The 19916-nt window shown below is 43.8% G+C and overlaps 1 long non-coding RNA gene across 1 annotated transcript in view; it reads left to right on the top strand.

Annotated features, from left to right (window-relative positions):
• Positions 1–19580, top strand: part of LOC147107623 (uncharacterized) — a 48785-nt gene extending 29205 nt beyond the window's left edge. Inside the window, exon 2 of the long non-coding RNA XR_015080841.1 lies at positions 17935–19580. This is a non-coding gene — a long non-coding RNA (uncharacterized LOC147107623). The remainder of the gene's footprint in view (positions 1–17934) is intronic.
• Positions 19581–19916: the final 336 nt, after the last annotated feature.

The following is a 19916-nucleotide window of genomic DNA, read 5'->3' as shown; positions in this document are numbered from 1 at the left end:
AGTGTTGTGTATGTAACCGTTTACCTTTAAGGGAACTATTGAATGTAACCGTTCGCCTTTAAGAGCACTACTTTAGGGTGGCACTATCTATTGGCTCATGTATACTGTAATACCGATAGTGACCACACCAGTATATAAGGGTTGTGATACGTTAACTAGGGCAGAAATCGCCCAGACCTCTGAATAGTAAAGACCTGTTTTGTTTGTACTTCTAAAGTCTCTAAAGTTATTTACTGCACAACCTACAGACTTTACAGAAGTCATGTTTGACAAATTTGCTGGAGTTCTTTGAGGAAGTAACGTATAGGGTGGATAAAGGGGAACCAGTGGACGTAGTGTATTTAGACTTCCAAAAGGCATTTGACAAGGTGCCACACAAAAGATTATTGCTTAAGATAAAAAATCACGGGATTGGGGGTAATATTCTGGCATGGATAGAGGATTGGCTATCTAACAGAAGGCAGAGAGTTGGGATAAATGGTTCATTCTCAGACTGGCAATCAGTAACTAGTGGTGTTCCGCAGGGGTCAGTGCTGGGTCCCCAACTCTTTACAATCTATATTAACGATTTGGAGGAGGGGACCGAGTGTAACATATCAAAGTTTGCAGATGATACTAAGATGGGAGGGAAAGTAGTGAGTGAGGAGGACATAAAAAACCTGCAAGGGGACATCGACAGGCTAAGTAAGTGGGCAGAGATTTGGCAGATGGAATACAATACTGGAAAGTGTGAGGTTATGCACTTTGGCAGGAAAAATCGTAGAGCAAGTTATTATCTTAATGGCAAGAAACTGGAAAGTACTGAAGTACAAAGGGATCTGGGGGTCCTGGTGCACGAAACTCAAAAGGTTAGTATGCAGGTGCAGCAAGTGATTAAGAAGGCCAATGGAATGTTGGCTTTCATTGCTAGGGGGATAGAATATAAAAATAGGGAGGTATTGCTTCAGTTGTACAAGGTATTGGTGAGGCCGCACCTGGAATACTGCGTACAGTTTTGGTGTCCATACTTAAGAAAGGACATACTTGCCCTCGAGTCAGTACAAAGAAGGTTCACTCGGTTAATCCCGGGGATGAGGGGATGGACATATGAGGAGAGGTTGAGTAGATTGGGACTCTACTCATTGGAGTTCAGAAGAATGAGAGGCGATCTTATTGAAACATATAAGATTGTGAAGGGGTCGGATCGGGTGGATGCGGGGAAGATGTTCCCGATGATGGGTGAAACTAGAACTAGGGGGCATAGTCTTAGAATAAGGGGCTGCTCTTTCAAAACTGAGATGAGGAGGAACTACTTCACTCAGAGGGTGGTAGGTCCATGGAATATGCTGCCCCAAAAAGCTGTAGAAGCTACATCATTACATAAATTTAAAACAGAAATAGACAGTTTCCTAGAAGTAAAGGGAATTAAGGGTTACGGGGAGCGGGCAGGAATTTGGACATGAGTCTAGGTTCGGATCGGTCATGGCCCTGTGGGTAGCGGAGCGGGCCCAGGGGCCGTGTAGCCTGATCCTGCTCCTATTTCGTGTGTCTAATTCTGTTAGATTCAGGAGATGGTTCTGTGATAGTGGATTGGCGGTTAGGATCAGATCAGCCATGATCTTATTGAATGGCGGAGCAGGCTCGAGGGGCCGATTGGCTTACTCCTGCTCCTATTTCTTATGTTCTTATGTTCTTATTTGCCCAATGAGCCAATGAAGGCAGTGCAGAGAAGAGATATCCAGCATCAGAGGACAGAATTATGAGGAAAGATGGGAAAAATTTGGCTATTACCCCTGTAGATGAAACCTCCAAGGTATACAAGTTAGTAAATAATATGGAACGGGTAAATAAATATGAAACAATACTTCAAGCTCAGCAATAGGACAAGGGGACAAAGATTTAATCCAGCAAAAGGTAAATTTAGTATTGACACTAGAAAGTTCTTCATACAAAGACTGATCAATATGTGGGATGTATTTTCCAGTATACTAGTGGAGACAAGAACCCTGGAATCATTTGACTGTTGGTTGTTGTGGTTGGGAGACTGTAGATTCTTTCTGGAGCTAGGGCAAAAGGCCCTCTACATTCCTACCTATTTTGTAATATCTACCTTTTTTATTTCTGCATTTTGAGATAGTATACTTCTGCAACAAGATATTGAAGCACATCCGAACGTTTTGAAGTTAATAAAGTAGGTTGATATATTATCTCAGATAAAATCACTGCTACTCCACTGTATTATAGGAAGGTTTTTCATAACCACATCAAAGCTGCATTCCTCACTGTTTGTATTCACCACAACAAATAAATCCCGAAAACAACTGCAATTTGACCCCGTTTAATTTGGAGGTCACATGAAAACACTGACGATGACTTTACCTTGAGTAATGAACAGTGCAGGATTATAGTTCACTGGTGTTTAGCATTGTTGAAGCAAATTCTATATATCCTCATATAAATGAACATTCTTTTCAGACAGCGGCATTGCTGAGGAAATCACTCTATCTGCCTCTTTAATGAACAAAGGTTCCTACGCGCAGATTTTTTTGTCACATGCAATGTGCACGGAAGTTATGCTTTGGAGATGATTGAACTCGACGCTTTAATGAATTATTAAAGTGGAAAGGCAATCACAACATTGCAATAAACGTACGATGATAGTCATAACATTTGCTGCACTAATCACACCCATTTCCCGTTGGTTGAGCAGTGTAGTTTCAAGAAGCATCATGTCAACTTAATTGGGACACTTTTATTCTGTGGCGTGTAAAGGATATGTTCCAAAAATATCATGTAACGTCCCAACTATTCTCTTCGGAAAACTGCAACATCGCTACAAATTGCAAACTTGCAAGTTAATTGTTTTAAACAATGTGTTAAATAAATCAGCCGGTTTTGGAGCATCTAAAAAGATGGTGAACTGCAAATGATCTTCGCATTAAAAAGTGTTTTTGAACATTTTATTTCCATAAATTAAAGTTTACGAATGAAGTTTCCATACTTGAAACTTTTCAAAAATACAACTGTAAGGACGAGGGCTGCTTTCTATTACATTCCAATGCATCAAATCGATTTGTTTCTGCATCTGAAGTCAGCAGACTCCCGGCCAGCTTCTCGCGGATAACATGCAAAGATAAATGTTTGGAAAGTACTTATTCCAAAATCGTGCTTTTATACAGAAATGCTGTGGGACAGGATTCAATCTATAAAAACATACATTCCTGACAGCGGCCTGACGTGTGGAAATTGTTGGCCAGTGTTTGTCTGAACAATGGTACAGCTGTCCCGATAGGTCGGAACTAGTACATCCCAAAGTTTGATGCATGGCACGGTGCAAAATGAACGCCTCATGTAGGTAAATCGCTTTGTAATCTCGCATCGCTTTTTATAATCAGCAAAATTACTTGTAGTTAGCACTGATTTACGCCTGCATACCTGCAATGTGCAAATCTGGTAAACTTTTTGTATATTCCAGCCGATTCCATATAACAGGATTCAATTGCATTTGCAAAGCATTTTATTTATGTGAGGTGTTTGTTATATCCAGGGAATAGTCCGTAAATGATAGTTTAAATATTTATTCCAACTCGCTAACTAGAAAAAGTAGCTTTTTTTTTACATATGAACAATGGTAACAGATAGGCTTTCTTCCTGAAATCACTTCTCTTTTTCCAAGCAGTTTACCTTCAGAAAAACCTCACTAAATCATGCGGCCACATCCTTTTGGCAAGTCCTTTTGAAAGTTGTTATAGTTTTCTATCTGTTTAGCATTACTTTCTGTGTAAAATAATCTAAAAATTACAAAAAATCGTACAACCGCTGACTGAGCAATACTGTGGTGCATGAGAAGAGGAGTGCCCCCCAGTGTACTGCATGAGAACTGACAAGTATTCTGTTAAACATACTACCCGCTGATTAAGCCACACCTGGATATAACTTCCTCTGAATGATTACATTTTTGAAGAATGTTTTTTTAAGCTTGTACGTCAAACTTCCTCTTATTAAGACATCATATGCTTTGGTGTGTCTCTTTTGTTGGATCTTCTCTCTGTTTCTTCCATTGGCCTGTCACTCACTTTTGTGAGCGACCCTTCCTTCTGTGACATGGGCCTTGATTTTTATGGGGGGTGGGGGTGTCGGGAAGGGTGCGCGGGAGCCTGGTAGCGGGTGATGAACCTGGCCAGGGCAGGGACATGGAGGCCCTGCTGATCTTAATGGCAGGGCTTCATTTGAATAAATCTCTGCAGAGTCCCGCTCGACACTAGGCCAGATTAACCACCTGGTCGGCGGGTGGGCGTGGGCAGGAGGAGGCCGCAGCCGGGAACTCATGGGAGTCAGTGGAGGGGGAATTCTCTGTCAAAGAATGTTGGGGTGGGGGGGCGAGGTGGAGTCTCTGTCAACGGTCGGGGAGGTGGAAGTCTCTGTCAGAGAGGGGCAGGAGGTCTTATCTATATAATAGAGACTAATGAATAAGGTCAGAGAATGCAGAGTTGGGGACAAGTAGCAGAATGGATAACTAGCTGACTGCAAGACAGAAAGTAGAAAGTGGGGTAAAGGGTAGCTATTCACAGTGGCAGAAGGTGGAAAGTGGGGCCACACAAGGATCAGTCCTGGGACCACAGTTGTTCACAATTTATATTAATGATTTAGACTTTGGAATCAAAAACACAATTTCTCAGTTTGCAGATGACACCAAATTGATGGGGATAGTCAATACTGAGGAGGACTGCAACAAATTACAGGAAGACATTAATAAACTTACAGAATGGGCATATAATTGGCAAATGAATTTCAACACAGATAAGCGTGAGGTATTACATTTTGGTAAGAAAAATAGGGAGGTCACATATTACTTAGAAAATAAGACTCTAAGGCCTAAAAATTTGGTTGCTTTGCGCCTCCCGTTAGTGCCCTAAGAGGGCGCTAACGGGGGGTGCAAAGCAACTAGCGCCGCCAAAGCCTTCCGCGAAATTCAGTGGGAGGTTAGCGGGGGGATAACTGTTAGCGCCCCATGGCGATGACATCATCGCCGTGCGCAGCACCCCGCTTGCGCCCCGGCCGCGATCTTCGGTATGTCTGACGAGGTCAGGGGGGCCTACCTGCGGCTGGGGCGGCACTAATTAAAGGGAAGGTGCCGGGCAGCCATTTTTGTTGCTGGCCGCCTGCCAGCCCCTGCCCTTGTTGCCGTCCCCGGCCTCCTGTGAAGCCCCCCTGCGGAGTGCCGGCTGCGCTCCGTGAGCCCGGCACTCCTCTTGAGTGCCGGGCTCTTTTGCCGGCACGCCAATCCCTGGTGGCCCAGCTTGTGCTGCGCTAGGCCCCTCCCTTTTAATAAGGGGAGGAAGGCCGGCAGTACCACGGCGTGATGTGCCGCAGAGCCTGGCGCTGCAGCACGTAGCGCCGCGATATTCACTCACAACGCCCCAAGAGGGAGGCGGGGTGCTTCCAGTAGCGACCTGCCTTCCTCTTGGGGTGCTACCGGTGAATTTCGGCCTTGGGGGCGCTAGTTTTTTTGGGTAGTGCCCCGGCGAAGTTAGCGCCCCAAAGGGAGCACAACCCAATTTTTCCCGCTAAATTGGGTAGAGGAGGAAAGGGATGTTGGAGTACAAATACACAAATCATTAAAAGGAGCGACACAGATTGATAAGGCCATAAAAAAGCAAACCAAGCACTCGGGTTTATTTCTAGAGGGATAGAATTGAAAAGTAGAGAAGTTATGTAAAATTTATATAGAACCTTGTTTAGACCACTGTGATAAATCCATGTAGTGAGACAAGGAACTCGAAGAGGCGAGGTATGAGGATTAAGACGAGTACTTTATTGAACGACTGTGAGACAACCAGGCAGGCCTGCTTCCAGGCATTGCACCTTTGCTGACCTTAGCAGGAAGCTAACCCCTGACCTTAACAGGAAGCAACCCCTGACCTTAGCAGCAGCATTGGCTACAGCACCACCTGGTGGATAACCTTAATCATAACATCCCAGATTACTATATCCCTCCCTGCTTAAGATTTCAGTATGAATTTCTTAACCAACAACCATTCCCAAGGGTCACATAAGAAGTCTCCATTCACCATGTTCCATACTTGACGAATCTAACGGGTCAGTATCAATCTCTCTGGTGGCTTGCGAGTCCTTTGTGAACGTCTGACAGTAAAGTCTCTGCTTGTTTGTGGTGAAGCCACCAGCTGCTCCTGAGCAGTGCTCGGAGTATCTGACTCTGCAACGATGGTTTCCTCTTGATGAATGGGTTCCTGTGGAATTGTCTCTGTCCCTGGTGGTGGCACCACAGATGCACTTGGATAACTGGGGGCAACCCTGTCCTCAGCCATTGCATCTGGAACCTTCATTTCAATTTCTCCTTGTCTGGTAAGTATCTGATCTACATGTCTGCGTACTACCCTACCATCACCCAACATGACCTTGTATGATACGGGACCGGTCATTGAGTCTATGAAGCCAGGAATCCACTTGGGTCCATAACTGAAATTCCTGGTAAGGACCGCATCTCCTTCTCCAAAACTTCAGCTCTGTTCTTTTGTCATGGTTCTCTTTTTGTTTGTTTTGTCTGTTTTCCATTTTCCTTTTTAGGTCTGGGTGGACAAGGTCAAGAGTGGAGCATAGTCTACGACCTAATCACATCTCAGCAGGAGAGAGTCCTGTGGTGGATTGAGGTGTTATTCTGTAGCTGAACAGAACCCGTGACACTATGGCTGCTAAACTCCCTTCTGCACTTTTTTTCATCATCTCTTTAAATGTTTGTATGGCTCTCCGCAAGTCCATTTGAGGACGGATGATATGGGGCCGAGGTCACCTGCACTATGCCATTTTTTCTCAAGAACTCTTTTGTCTCTGTACTCAAAAAACAAGTGGCATTGTCACTTACCACGATCGCCGGTAGCCCTTGATTACTGAAGCTCCGACGCAGGCAGTCTATAGTAGTAGTGGCGGAAGCAGAATTTACAGGATAAACATCCAAGCTCCGACGCAGTAGTACAGGTAGACTATCCTTTATCCGAAAACCTCGGGACCAGCCGAGTTTCGGATAAAGGAGAATTTCGGATTTCGGAAGGTGGGTCGGCGGGGGTCCGCGGGGGGGGTCGGCGGGGGGTTCTGCGCACGACTTACGCTGACGCTCAGCGTAAGTCAGTCGGGGCCGGCGGGGTCCGCGGGGGGGTCGGCGGTTGTCGGGGCTGGCGGGGTCGGCAGTTGTCGGGGCTGGTGGCTCGAGTGGAGCATAAACGCCGGTTTGGACAGGTTGGGCCAAATGGCCTGTTTCTGTGCCGTATATCCCGTGTAATCCTATGTAATGGCGGGGGGGGGGGGTTGGGGTGGCGGGGGGAGTCTCTGACCAAGATCAGGGTGGGGAGAGTCTCGCTCAATGATGGGCGCAAGGGAGGCCCAAGGCTTCCTTGTGAGGCCCAGAGGGGACCCCCCTGCCCTCCTGGCCCACAAGGAAACCTAAAATAGAATGTTAAAATGTACCTTCTGTGCCTCTTCTGGCCCAGGATTGGGCTCCCGACAGGTTTCCCTGATGGGGAAGCCGTCACTGCTCTCCTGCTCAGGCATTCAACTAAAATTGTAGATCAGGTCTTGAGGACATCATCGGACCCGATCTGCATATTAGAGAAGGACCCTGCTTCCTCCCTGCAGGTGCCCTCTTCGCCTGCTCAAAAGAGCAGGTAAAGATCGGGACATGGCAGGAAAGCAGCAGGATCTGAGGGGGTAAGTGACTTGCCTTATTTTATATATCCCCCCCCGCCCAGTTTTTGCCAGGTCGGGGCATTTAAAATTGGGGCTGTGGTGTTGGTGACTAGGTGGTTAGCCTTTCACCTCTGGCACTTACTAAAATCCAATCCAGACAGCTGGATAAACACTTTCTCAATCTGTTAACTGTAAGGGTCCCATATAGCATGACTTAAGAAGTATAAACTGAATTACAGTGAGCGCACATAACAAAGCTGACACTAAGGTGATACTTAGAGGCCACGAGGAATTAGTTCATCAAATAGAATCTACAGCACAGAAACAGGAACAGGCCATTCAGCCCAACTGGTTTATGCCAATGTTTATACTTCACACAACCCACCTCCCATTCTAATTACCTCTTCTCACCCTGCGCCCATATCCCACTATACCCTGCTCCCTCATGTATGCATCAAGCCTCCCCGTGAATGCATTAACACTATCTACTTCAACCACGTCACTGAGTTCTACATTCTCACCACTCTCTGTGTAAAGAAATTCCTCCTAAATTTTTATTTGATATGTTGAAGGCTATCTTATATTTATGCCCCCTTGCTGAACCAAAAAGTAAAAACATCAGACTAGTGAAATAGGAGGTACTCTTGTGAGAGGGGCTATAGTACAATGTTGGCATATCATATCTTACTCCTTTATAAATCTGTTGGAAATTCTGTTCTGCTGTGGTAAAAGTGGAATTTTCAGCAAGTCTGATGCTTTCGATAAACTTGTACAAAGCTGGCATAAAAGTGACAAGATGGCAATGCCTCTATAATATTTCTCCTCAGCCACAGTATAAAATAATTTTACAGTCAGTAAAATAGTTCCCTATTAAGCTGAATCTTTTTTAAGCATGATATTTTTTAAATCAGAGGAATTTAAGAGTTAATTCAGTAGCATTGTTTATTGTCTTACTCTAAATTGCCTTTAAACAAACTAGGTTAAAATCAGAATATTTGGAATTCAAGACACACAACAAATGAGTTTTTATGATATATTTATTTCAATTTCTGAGAATATTCTGGTCTTGAAGCAAAAGACATTCTTAACAGTATTTGCTGCTGTGATGCAAATCAATCACTTGTGAAGGAGCTGGGGCTGACTTTGAAGAAAACAGCAAGAAATTGACCAAGGGGATTTCCTCACAACAGCATGAGTTCCATTTAACAGAGGAAGAAACTAACACTGCGGTGGGGAAAATCGTTGAAGAATGAGGTACAGCTAAAGCAGGCAATGCATCAGACAAAGGAAACTAAGCAACATTAGTCTGATTACAGCCACGGTATAGTGCCAAGTCCAGAGAGACCTAAAATGGAAACCTGGAGAATGCTAATAAATCCTGTACAAAATGACCAGGAGTATTTTGCAGCATGAGCTCTTTGACAATTGCTGTAGCATTTCAACATTAATATGTGAACAAAATTAAGCAAACATTTTAATCTTCAGTTTATTTCAAACAGGCTTGGATTTCTGAAATATTCTTTGCTTATACGTATACATTTCTATGATGTTACTCTATAACATTTCTCCTCAGTAATTGCATAAAAACATCTTACAGATATTAAATAAAGGAAGAGATGTGATGTTTCCAAAGGTTACTCTTCTGTGAATAAACTTGAGAATCTTTAACCTTGTTTTCTTTGTCTAAAAATGTGTCTCAGTCTTCAGTGTCTTCTCAAATCTATAATGAGTTAAATCATTTGGTTTTGACATCCTTGCGTCCCAGAGGTTTCTGGGATAGCACAGCAGAAAAGTTCCCCACTGATAAGGAAAATATCACATGTCGTTGATAAATGTTTCAGATTTATCTCACTAGACAAGCAAAAATTATATATCTTTGGAACTAGAAAAATTAAGACCAGAAATCCTATTTAATGTTGGAAATGGAAAATCTTGTTGAACACTTTTCCAAGCTGATATTTTATGGATGTCGTTCCTTCTCCAATGCAATAATTTAGTGATCACTGGTTAATGGGCCAAAGATCCATCCATAATTTATATAAAAGCTTTGGAAATGTTTAGGAGACTCTAGTTTCTCACAGGAGAGAAGCACAATTTATAGTTTGGCTCTTCATGACATTATATTTTTAAACCAAGTTTTCAATGAGGTCTGAGATGATTCATTCATAACCAAGCCTATTAATTTCCCTTCATACTATTGTGTTTGTCCTGCTTATAATATCTCTGTTTCAGCATATGGATGAAATACACCAGTTCCCTGCATTAATGCAGTGTTTAAACTGCACATCCGAGTGTTGTACTGACAGCACTGGTGTAGCACTGTGAGTGGGAAAATGTGGTTACATGGCCTGCTCCCTTCTCCATAAGACGACGGGCAGCAGGGCTCCTTGTCTAAACACAACTCTGCTAACACTTCAGAACTTGTTCGGGGTGACAGGGCTGTCGAAAGCATATCAACAACCTTAAATGTGTTGATCACATGAAAGTTGCACTTGTTACATATTTGATAGATTGCTCCAGTCTTAAATGTCCTCGCAAGTATTGCTGATAACATGTTACCCAAACAAAACATCCTGAAACTCTTTCACCTTCTGTGCAAGAAAGCCAACTCCTCCCCCCGCACTTCAGATTCTGGTAGCAAATATATTGCTTGTTAGAAGCATAGAAATTTACGGCACAGAAGGAGGCCATTCGGCCCATCGTGTCTGCACTGGTTGAAAAAGAACTATCCCACTTCCCAGCTCTTGGTCCGTAGCTTTGCAGGTTACAGCACTTCAAGTGCATATCCAAGTACTTATTAAATGTGATGAGCTTATCTGCCTCTACCACCCTTTCAGGCAGAGCTCTCCAGACCCCCACCACCCTCTGGGTGAAATAAGTTCTCCTTAACTCCCCTCTAATCCTTCTACCAACTACTTTAAATCTATGCACCCTGGTTATTGACCCCTGCTAAGGGAAATAGGTGCTTCCTATCCACTCTACCTAGGCCCCTCATAATTTTGTACACCTCAATTAAGTCTCCCATCATCCTCCTCTGTTCCAAAGAAAACAGCCCCAGCCTATCCAATCTTTCCTCATGGCTAAAATTCTCCAGTCCTGACAACATCCTTGTAAATCTCCTCTGTACCCTCTCTAGTGCAATCACATCTTTCCTGTAATGTGGTGACCAGAACTGTACGCAGTACACTAGCTGTGGCCTAACCAGTGTTTTATATCTTTCAAGCATAACCTCTCTGCTCTTATATTCTATGCCTTGGTTAAAAAAGGAAAGTATCCCATATGCCTTCTTAACCACCTAATCTACCTGTCCTGCTACCTTCAGGGATCTGTGGACATGCATTCCAAGGTCCCTCTGTTCCTCAACATTTCTCAGTATCCTACCATTTATTGTGTTGTGAAGGAATAGCCATATTCAGAAAAATACACCATCCTATGAACAGAATTTTGACTTTATTAAAACATGACATACTGGGTCTGGAAGTCTGGAAGCCTTAACAATCAAAAGCTGTGAACAGCATACAGGATATTGAGATACGATAAGTTGTTGACACTGAGACAATAGCCCTATTGAAGTAGAAGGTTGGAGGTTCCTAGAAGTCTGAAGCCTTGTAAAGAACACAATGCTATACCCAGTTTAAGTGTTATAAACCAACACTTCAGAAAGAAATCACATAAATTAAAGAACCATATGCCTTTGTAAAAATGACATCAAGTAAAAGGAACACCTGCCGTCAAATCATTTTTATGTTAAACTTAGAACATGGAGACACGAGTCTGTGTTGCAACCAGTTGAGGTGTTCTAAATGCAAAAGATACAAATAAGAGACTTTGATAAGAATGACATCAAATAGATGCACCTGTTACAATTTTTTTGATGATAAGTTTTGAACACCTAAAGGTAGAGACACAAGTCTGCTTGCTACAGCTGAACTGACTGTAAGAATGGAAGAAGTCAACAGAAAAATGACTAGAGATAATTAGCTTACATCAGCAGAAAACTTCAAAGGATATACCACTGAGAAAGAGTATACAAATTGGACTTTCAAATGGGAAGACAGATTCGCTGTGAAGGGGCAAAGCGATTCTCAGGCTTCAGAGGCAAGCTCTGCAAGCCTTCAAATCTGTATTTTGGGGATCAAGGTACTTGTATTTGATTTTGGTGGATATCCTGGAATAGACTAAGAAATGTAAAAATGTAACGAAGTTAAGATTTGAGAATAAGGATCTCTGATAATAGAATTGTAAGTTTTCTGTATTTGGAACTGTTAATGTTGCGATTGAATCACCAGCTGTAAGTTACATGTCGGTTCTTTAATAAATCTATATTTTTTTAGAATTGTCTCACATAGTACTTCGGTATCAAACTCGCGAACTCAATCTCTGTACACTCTTTGGTGAGGAGTTGCAGAATTCTGGGGGAGTTTTCCAGAGCCTCATAATATCCTGAAGGTTACAGATTAGTTAAACTTATTAAAAGTGATATCTGGAGGACGGTAACATCTTCAGGTCGTTCCTTTCCTTTAGGGAGAGATAGTCTGGACCTTTAGACCCAATTAAGTGTTTTTAGGATTCGGCTACCTCTAACTTTAATTGACAGTGGACGTCTGGGGAATATGCCTGATCTGGGGTAGCCCGAAAGGGGCTAGGACTAATAATAATCCTTTCAGTGTATTCCCTTGCCTTGTTAGCCCTCCCCAAATGCATTACCTCACACTTCTCTGGATTGAATTCCATTTGCCACTCTCCTGCCCACCTGACCAGACCATTGCTATCTTCCTGCGGTCTACAGTTATCTTCCTCACTATCAACCACACGGCCAATTTTTGCATCATCTGCAAACTTCTTAATCATGGTCCCTACATTGAAGTCTAAATTATTGATATATACCACAAAAAGCAAGGGACCTAGTACTTCTTCTTAGGCAGTCCCTCGGAACCGAGGATGACTTGCTTCCACATTAAAAATGAGTTCGCAGGTGACTGATGAGTCCAATGCGAGACCTGCAGTCTCTGTCACAGGTGGGGCAGACGGTGGTTGAAGGGGCGGGTGGGTGGGCTGCTTGGGTTGACGTGCACTCCTTGCGCTGCCTGCGCTTGGCTTCCGCTTGCTCCCGGCGAGGTGTTCAGCGCCTTCCCGGATGCTTCTCCTCCACTTTGTGCGGTCTTGGGCCAGGGATTCCCAGGTGTCAGTGGGGATGTTACACTTTTTCAAGGAAGCTTTGAAGGTGTCCTTGAAGCATTTCCTCTTCCCACCTGGGGTTCTCTTGCCATGCCGGAGCTCCGAGTAGAGCGCTTGTTTTGGGAGTCTCGTATCGGGCATGTGGACAATGTGACCCATCCATCGGAGCTGATCGAGCGTGGTCAAAGCTTCGCTGCTGGGGATGTTGGCCTGAGCAAGAACACTGATGTTAGTGCGCCTATCCTACCAATGGATTTGCAGGATCTTGCGGAGGCAGCGTTGGTGGTACCTCTCCAGTGCTTTGAGGTGCCTGCTGTACATGGTCTATGTCTCTGAGGCATACAGCAGGGCAGGTATCACTGCTGCTCTGTAGACCATGAGCTTAGTGCCGGGTTTGAGGTCCTGGTCTTCAAACACTCTCTTCCTCAGGCGACTGAAGGCTGCACTGGCACACTGAAGGCGGTGTTGGACTTCGTCGTCGACGCCTGCCCTTGTTGACAGTAGGCTCCTGAGGTATGGCAAGTGATCCATGTTGTCCAAGGCCTTGTTGTGGATTTTGATAATCGGGGGGCAGTACTGTGTGGCGGGGGCAGGTTGGTAGAGGACCTTTGTCTTACGGATGTTTAGTGTAAGGCCCATGCTCTCGTACGCTTTGGTGAAGGTGTTGACGATGGTCGACCTCCGAGTGAGCACAGACACAGACGTCATTTGCATACTGTAATTCGACGACAGAGGATGGGATGACCTTGGATCTGGACTGGAGGCGATGGAGGTTGAACAGTTTCCCGTTTGTTCTGTAAATTAGCTCCACTCCAGTGAGGAGCTTACTGAGGGTGACATGGAGCATTGCAGCAAAGAAGATCGAGAAGAGCGTTGGTACAATGACACAGCCTTGCTTGACCCCAGTTCGTACGTGAATTGGGTCTGTGGTGGAACTGTTGGTCAGGATCACGCCTTGCATGTCGTCGTGAAGCAGGCGGAGGATAGTGACAAACCTTTGACGGCAGCCGAATTTGAGGAGGACACTCCATAATCTCTCACGGTTGACAGTGTCGAAGGCCTTTGTGAGATCAAAGAAGGCCACGTACAGCCATTGGTGCTGTTCCATGCATTTCTCTTGTAATTGACGTGCGGTGAAGATCATGTCCATTGTGCCCCTTAGTGGGCGGAATCCGCATTGCGACTCTGGGAGGAGCACTTCGGCCACTGGGAGGAGGCGATTGAAGAGGATTCTTGCGATGACTTTCCCTGTGGCAGACAGCAGGGAAACTCCTCTGTAATTACCGCAATCGGACTTGTCACCTTTCTTGAAGATGGTCACAATTACGGCGTCTCTGACATCCCCTGGCATGCTCTCCTTCTTCCAGATAAGAGAAATGAGTTCATGAATTCGCGTCAGTAGTGCTTCTCCACCATGCTTTAGTGCCTCGGCGGGGATTCCATCTGCTCCTGAGGCCTTGTTGTTCTTCAGTTGTTGGATGGCCTTTTCAACCTCATGCCGGGCTGGGGTTGTGCTGAGATGGTGGTGGGTAGCATGCTGTGGGATGGAGTTGAGGACACTCGTGTCGAAGACACAGAGTCGTGGTTAAGGAGATCTTCAAAATGTTCCTTCCAGCGGGCACTGACTGCCTCTCTGTCCTTGATGAGTACCTCTCCATTCTTGGCCCGCAGTGGGGAAGGACCTTGGGTGCTTGGGCCATAGATGGTCTTGACTGCGCTAAAGAATCCACGCACGTCATGGTTGTCGTCTAGCTGCTGGATCTCCTGCGCTTTCTCCACCCACCATCTGTTCTTTAGGTCACAAGTTTTTTGTTGGACCTCGGCCTTCAGGCTTCTGTAGAGCTACTTTCTTGCTCTTGAGTTCTGTTGCTGTTTCCAGATCAGGAATGCCTTGCGCTTGCGGCTTATTAGCTCCTGGATCTCCTGGTCATTCTCGTCGAACCAGTCTTGGTGCTTCCTGGTCGAGTGACCGAGCGTCTCTTCACAGGTGCTGATTATGGAGGCCTTGAGTGCAGACCAGACGCTGTGGGCACTCTGTGTCTCTGCATCACTGGGAGTCGTCAGGTTGTTTGTGAGGCGCAGGCTGAATAGGGCTTTCTTAGCAGGGTCTTTGAGTGCTCCAGCGTTAATTTTCCTGCGGCATTGTTTCTGTTGCCGCCGCTGTTTTGGGGCTACATTGATGGAGATGACAGAGCTGATAACTGGGATGGCAGGAATGATGTATGAGGAGAGATTGGGACGATTGGGCTTGTACTCGCTGGAGTTTAGAAGAATGAGAGGGGATCTCATTGAAACTTATAAAATTCTGACAGGACTGGACAGACTAGATGCAGGAAGGATGTTCCCGATGGTCGGGGAGTCCAGAACCAGGGATCACAGTCTAAGGATAAGGGGTAGGCCATTTATGACAGAAATGAGGAGGAATTTCTTCACCCAGAGAGTGGTGAACCTGTGGAATTCTCTACCACAGAAGGCAGTAGAGGCCAATACATTAAATATATTCAAGAAGGAGTTGGATATATTTCTTAAGGCTAAAGGGATCAAGGGGTATGGGGAGAAAGCAGGGACCGGGTGCTGAATTTGGATGATCAGCCATGATCGCATTGAATGGCAGAGCAGGCTCGAGGGGCCGAATAGCCTACTCCTGCTCCTATCTTCTATGTTGCTATGTTGCTATGTTTAGGCGGTGGTCTGTCCAGCAGTCGTCAGCTCCTGTCATGGCATGGGTGATGCAGACATCCTTGCGGTCCCTCACTCGGACAATGACGTAGTCCAGCAGATGCCAGTGCTTGGAACGAGGGTGCTGCCATGAAGCCTTGTACTTGTCTCTCTGATGGAACAAGGTGTTGGTTATGACGAGGCCATGTTCTAAGCATTTCAACAGGAGGAGGGTACCATTGGAGTTAACTTCCCTACCCCCTCTCTGCCGATCACACCTCTCCAGAGGTCTGTGTCCTTTCCAACTCTGGCATTAAAGTCGCCAAGGAGGATCATCTTGTCACCCGTTGGGACTCAGGACAGGGATTGTTCGAGGCTGGAGTAGAGTTCCTCTTTGGTCTCGTCTGTGGCTTCCAGTGTTGGGGCGTACGCACTGTTGACCATAGCGCACTGGTTCCGGGCTAGGGTGATTTGAAGAGTCATGAGGCGCTCATTTATACCGCTAGGGGAGTCTCTGAAATGTCCAACCAGTTCATTTTTTATGGTGAAGCCTACCCCATGGAGGCGGCATTCTTCTTCAGGTTTGCCTTTTCAGAAGGTGTAACCACTGCCTTGCTCCTTGAGCTGGCCTTCCCCTGCCTGCCGGGTTTCACTTAGGGTGCAGATGTCAATGTCAAAACATCTGAGCTCCCGGGCAACGATAGCAGTACGGCGTTCCGGTCTGTCACTGTTGGTGTTGTCCATGAGGGTCCTGACATTCCAGGTCCAAACTTCATTTTAAAGGCTGAAAGATGCCTGTGCATGAATTCTTTTAACGTGGGGTGGCCGTTGCACACCAGCTACCACACGGGCTTGACAGAGCAAGGTCTTGGTCCAATGGCAAGGGGGGAAGAGAGTGTTTGAAGACCAGGACCTCAAACCCGGCACTAAGCTCATGGTCTACAGAGCTGTCTACTACCTAGTACTGAACCCTGTGGAACCCCACTGGAAACAGCGTTCCAGTCACAAAAACACCCATTGATCATTACCCTTTGCTTCCTGCCACTGAGCCAACTTGCCACTTTCCCTTGGATCCTTTGAGCATTTACTTTTTTGACCAACCTGCCATGTGGGACCTTGTCAAAGGCCTTGATAAAATCCATGTAGACTACATCAAATGCACTACCTTCATTGATCTTCCTCATTACTTCCTCAAAAAGTTCAATCAAGTTAGTCAGACATGATCTTCCCTTAACAAATCCATTTTACTATCCTTGATTAATCCGTGACTTTCTAAATGACGATTTATACTTATTTTAATAATAATCATAGAATTTAACATCACTTTTGTAATGTACATGCAAACAATATAAAGTTTTTCAATTCATAATTAAATATTAGGATCCATCTCAAGGGCATTTTACTAGAAACCCCAAAATGTTATTCCAGTATGAATCACTGGTGAGGCTGCATTTAGAATAGTGTTGACAATTTTAGACATCCTACTTTCAAAAGGACATTAATGCATTGGAGAGGGCTAAAAGAGTCACAAAGTTGACTCTGGAAATAAATTATGAAGAAAGCCTTGCTCTGCAACTGAACTTGTTTTAATTGACGAAAAGGAGATGAAGGGGTGACATGACTCAAGTGTTTAAAATGCCAAGAGGCATAGATGTCAGCAGGCTATTTGATTTAGACTGTGAGTACAGAAATGGACAATACAGATTGAAAATGAGCACGTCTCCAATCAGATTAAAGGTTACAAAGAATGTATTTTTCCACAGAGTAGTGGACATGTATAACAGCCTTCCAGCAAAGCAGTTGAAGCTGAGTCAATTAATTTCATTAAAAAAACAGCTAGATAAATATCATGTTGGGATTGGGATTAGTGCAAGGAACAAGTATTGACTGCAATGGTCAAATACTCTACAGGACATAATACTTTCTGTGTTGCTGAGGAATTGGGGTGCTATCTTGCAGAAAGTAGGACATGGTCGAATAGAGGAAGGATAAATTTTACTTGCATAATTGCCTTTGGGTAAAAGGAATATTTATATAGATATGCAATGTTAATTGCGAATACTAGTTGCCGTGTATGAAGTAAATAAATTCTTGGTTTTATGTTTTCCTGAACAATCTTGTAAAAACATTGACATGAATCAGTCAATCATGAAAGAAAAACTTATGAAATAATACTGAGCGGCCTGCGGGTGGTGCTGTCCAGGGAGAGTATAAATACTCGGGCACGGGCCCAGCTTGCGCAGGACATTCTTAACAGGAACTAGTGAAGGACACAACTAGACCTCCATGTTGTAAAACAGTTGATTAAAGCTTTGTTTAACGCTTAGACCAAGTGCCTAGTAGTTTTCTTACATCAAACATATTAAGTTATTGGTCAGCCTGAAGTCAATTAATAAAAATCCTTTTTTATCTCCACAGATGATTTTTCCTCATCCATGCGCTCTGCATTTGCTCCTGAAGATGCTGTAGTCAAGTTGGGGAAATGGAAGAAGACCATCATGATAACTGGTACAGCTGTTGAAGAAGAGCACACCATAGCCCTGAAGAGAAGATGTTGATAGACACTGTTCGGATTATGCTATTGAATAGTAAGAAAACCTGGGCCAGATTTTGCTGGAGTGTGCCCCGTTAGATAGAATTGTTCAGGTTTTAACATTTTTTGCTCACTAAGTTGCTGGAAGTGAGAGCTGATAATGGCGTGGTGAGAGGAACAGGGTATCTGGGACCATGGTGAACAATGGGACAAACAGTGTATCTCCTTAACCAATAAGATTACAGGATTGAGAAATAAACAGAGGAAGGACTAAGAAGGAGGATGAATTAGAGTGGGTGAATTCAATGTCAAATCAAGTACAGAAAGAGAAATAAACAGACAGAAAGAAAGATTGGATTGAGAGAAAAAGAAGAGACAGAAAGGAAAAGTAAGAATTAAAAAATAATTTGACATTTTTAAAATCTCAAACATAGCACTACCTGAAGGAATTGGACTCCACACTTATAATTGTTTACTTTCTGAGCACAAGAGGTTGATTGGCAGTCATTAACAATTATTATGTCATTAAAAGTGTACTTACGCTGATAATTACTAGACTTAACTTTCTGTTCCGAGTTTAATGGGTAATTAATGTGCAAATGCAACAACCTCATGAAAATCACGGGGATGCCGTTTTCGCAAAGCTAACAGTGAAGCGGCACAAATTAGCTCGCAACTTGTGGTGATTCGCAATTCACGGGGTATCATTTCCTCACTACAAGCTGATTTGTGCATTAATAATGGTCTGCGCCATACACACGCCATTATTTTTTCAGCAAAATCTGGCCCAATTTGTTTCATTTGTTTATTTATTCAATTTTCTGCAGCAGTTGTATACCCACATGTAAAAGTTCCAAGAAGATAGAACTGAAATATGCCACGAACGAACAAATGTAAATGAGCAAATGTAAGTTAGCACTCATCTTCAACAAGATTTCATGCCGTTACCAAACACAATACTCTGTGCATGGAAGTATGAAGTACTGCATTAATGTTACTGCTGTAACTTTAAAACAATCTTGGATTTTGTAACAAAACTTGTGTGGCGATGCCTTGCTTTCTTATCATGAAATGCTACTGGATCAGAGATCTACATTCTCAAAATGTTTCATCTAATTGGTAACTGTCTTAAAATATTTAAATTTTTCAATTGTTTAGTTTGAAGTATGGGTACATAATCCACTATTAGCATTTGTTGTAGGATTGAAGGAGTCATTTTCATTGGATACCATTTGACTAATCAGAATCAAAGAGCTGGCTCAAGCACAGTGTGGTTGAAATGTTCATTCCTGCCAATGTCCTGCCTGCTTTCTCGCTAATAATCAGAGCTCTGCTCAGGGAGAAAGCTGTGCTGTGTTTGTGTGTTCTGGAGTTGATCTAATGAGCAGAATTTGACATTGTACTGCCTGGTGTGAGTGAATGATAACTTCATTAGTCGCTCCATTTGCTCCCTAGATCCCTTTGATTACAAAGAAAGCCATACCTTTGCAGCTCAATGTTAGCACTGTTCAATTAAAGTTATTTGAGCCCAGCACTTGTCCAAAAGCATTATTTAAGAGTTTTCTCAAACATTCACCCAGGTCCAATCGAAGTATCATGTTTTCTTCAGTTTGATGGTTTTTGATTCTCTCAGAATTGGGTAGAGTTTGAGCATCAATGCACAATTGTTTGTTTAAGATCAAAATTGAACCATTGGAAGCTACTTCTTAGCATTAAAAACACAGAAGTATTGCAGATCATTATTCTGATAGTCAAGCTCTGGTTGAAGTACTATTTTGCAAATTCACATTTAACTGGAATCTTCAATATGAAAGTGCCCCAATGTGTTTTTCATTACTTGCCACATTGAATGCTATGATGTGCTACT

The sequence above is a fragment of the Somniosus microcephalus genome, chromosome 14 (assembly GCF_052327205.1).
Source record: "Somniosus microcephalus isolate GS21.2 chromosome 14, FLI_Smic_1.0, whole genome shotgun sequence".
Lineage (NCBI taxonomy): Eukaryota > Metazoa > Chordata > Chondrichthyes > Squaliformes > Somniosidae > Somniosus > Somniosus microcephalus.
This window is presented reverse-complemented; position numbering and strand designations above follow the sequence as displayed.